Below are 2,854 nucleotides of genomic sequence, written 5' to 3' on the forward strand. Positions count from 1 at the left end.
AATATTTAGCTAGCAAATTAAATATTTAAGTTAGATGTGAAACTAATGAGAATAATTTTCCAACAAGTACAGAGAATCACAAACTAGTAGAGGAAAATTAGTTGTGATTCTAAAAACGGTAAATAAATCCCTAAAATGCTTGTTGTACCTAACACATTATCATTTACATTTACTCAAGTCTATTTGAATCCAACACCAAGTAATAATAGTTACATATAAACATAATGATTATGAATATGTGATTTAGGTCTATGTAAATAAGGAATTTAGGCTACTCAGGGTCAGTTTGATGAGGAGTTAGGAGCTGGATTAAACTCATACATAGACAACCCCATTCATACATATAAGGCATAATAAAATAAAATATTAGTATTTGTGTCATTATAGGACCCAGGAATGCACTTAAAACCCTTAATAGAGAAAACAGAAACAAATAAGTTGATGTGGCAGCAACAACTAACAGTAACTGCAGAAAAACCCAACGAGACACAAAGGAGAACCACGAAGCTCAAACGGTGTCAGACTGAAGATGAGGCTAAATCTGGGAACAACTGGGAACAACTGGGAACAACTGGGTACAACTGGGAACAACTGGGTACAACTGGGAACTGGTTGATCCCACAGAGGAACTGAACTGAACACAGAAAAATAATCAAATAAATAACACAAAGCAAGAATCACAGAACACAGAAAATAAACATGAGAACTAAAATTACATYTAACAATAAACAAAAAAACTGAAAGGCACAGATCCTGATCATTTGACCAAGACTGACTGAAAAAAATGTTTCTTTTTACCTTTTTTTATGACCTGTTAACTCATCACTTATTTCATCATTGATATCATGTTATTTGTGATCTAATTTTGTTGCTGTAAAGGGTCGTAGCTTGAGGTTAAATTGTCTGGAAAACTATTTAACCTAATTTAGAGCAAAGCAAAGAATGTGTAGATACTGGGTCATTTCCTGGCTCAATATTCATAAAGAAACGAGCAGCCAGAAGAGATGATACAGAGACAGGTCAGTGACAGCAGCTGAATACTGCTGAGTGGACCATTAACTTCATTAGCTAATGGTTACCAGTAGCTGCAGGAGGGCAGAAAGAGTCCTTTAACAAATTCAGTTCTCTATTTGAACTTCTCATTAAACTATATTCAGCTAACTAAAACTGTGCTGATCACAGACTGGAACACTGACAGACCCACGTACAAACTGAGCAAGACACTAAGTTTGAACCATTCATGGTACGACTTTACTATACAATTCTGTTCAGCTAATTCAGCATGCATCTGTTGTTTTTTGAAGACTGATAAACGTTTTAACTTCAGACTTTTGTTAATTAAAAAAAAACAGAGCTACTAGTTATAAAAACACAGAGTCAGTCATATAGTCAGTAAATTCTGTAAGTCAGTCGGTTGATTAAGTACCCAGTTAGTAGTAAAGTCAGACAGGCAGTACTGTGGCTGGCTGTGAAAACTGGTCAGAGTTAAGTGCTCACAGCCTGCTTTACTCCGTTACACTTATCCACTTAGCTGAAACAGCTTTCTGCAGCGCTGGGATGTTACCTGGCAACACCTCCTCCAGTCAGACACACATCAACCAGTCAACCAGTCAGTCAATTAGTCAGTCCCGCTCTTCTGATTACATCAGATGAAATATTAATAGTATCTGCAGAAAGAATAAATCAGGACATGACACAGGAAGGAAGAGGTGGTATGATCAGTAAAACAACACAACAGTGAGGTTGTTTTAGTGTGGACTCTATGTGCATTCATAGTAGAACAAAAAATAAAACTATCAATTTAACTAAATAGGCTTGTCAACAAAGCAAAAGACAAATTGTTTATTGTCACAGGACTTGAAATGTCTTTATTTTTTGTTGCTACCTATTTCTTAGACTAGTTGAACTTTTAGGTTCTAATGTAAGGTTTAGGTTTTTACACATCCAACTTTGTTAATGAGGTCCACATATGATTTAAACATTCAGTAATGAATACATGTCATCCACTGAGTGTTTTCTGCAGCCCAGTGGCCCATTTATATGGACAGTGACCCCTAGGGTTTAAAACCTGTTAACATTCAGCAGAACGCCCGCGTGCCATTTTTCGTTCATTTTATTTTTGAAAGGCCGTTCTGTGTTTCTTTTCAYCCTGTGTCCGTGTGCAATGCATCAGAATGGACGTCTAGYCCCTCCTCTTTCTATTGACACCTCATTTGACCAACTGGGTTCAAGTATCATCTGTCCAGAGCCAGTAATATATCAGAAGTGACCAACTTCCTGTTTCCATCATCCTGGGCTTGATTGACTGTAGATTCAGCCAGTCAGCTCCAAGCTTCGTTCTGATGTCACACCTGTGTAGCCAATCACCGTACCTTTCATTTGGTGTATATATTGAGGGGGTGGGAACTTTGCTTAGTGATGGACGAGGTAAACACGGAGGAGGTCGCCATATTTAGACAGTCGTGCTACGCTAACGAAGGAAAATACGCTCACAGGAAAATGTTTTTTTCCACTGTTTTTTTGTCCAGTTATCTGACTAAACCTGCTGATAAGATGAAAATATATTTGTTATTAAGTGTTTCGAGTGCTTCAAGACATGGAAGAGGGATTTTTGTGGCCAGGAGAAGTAAAAATATTTGGATAAAAAGACTTCCGGTCGGCCATTTTGAGTCACTAATTTTGTCTTATTTGAGGACAAATATGCATCAAATGTGAGTGAAAAACAAATATTTTTCACTGCTGGTGGTTTTATAAGCTGTGTGGAATGTTAAATGTTAATGCTTTGAAAGAAATAAGGATATATTTGTTTATTCTTGTTTTTTGGTTGTTTATTGGTGGAAATTCGTCTGAATGG

The 2,854-nt window shown here is 36.9% G+C and overlaps 1 protein-coding gene across 1 annotated transcript in view; it reads left to right on the forward strand.

The window, feature by feature from the left end:
* The window catches only part of LOC106527902 (semaphorin-5B), a gene marked incomplete at its 5' end in the record, with an annotated part of 48,517 nt that overhangs the window by 14,007 nt on the left and 31,656 nt on the right, over nucleotides 1-2,854 (forward strand).

This window comes from Austrofundulus limnaeus, unplaced genomic scaffold, assembly GCF_001266775.1.
Source record: "Austrofundulus limnaeus strain Quisiro unplaced genomic scaffold, Austrofundulus_limnaeus-1.0 Scaffold348, whole genome shotgun sequence".
In the NCBI taxonomy this organism is placed as follows: Eukaryota; Metazoa; Chordata; class Actinopteri; order Cyprinodontiformes; family Rivulidae; genus Austrofundulus; species Austrofundulus limnaeus.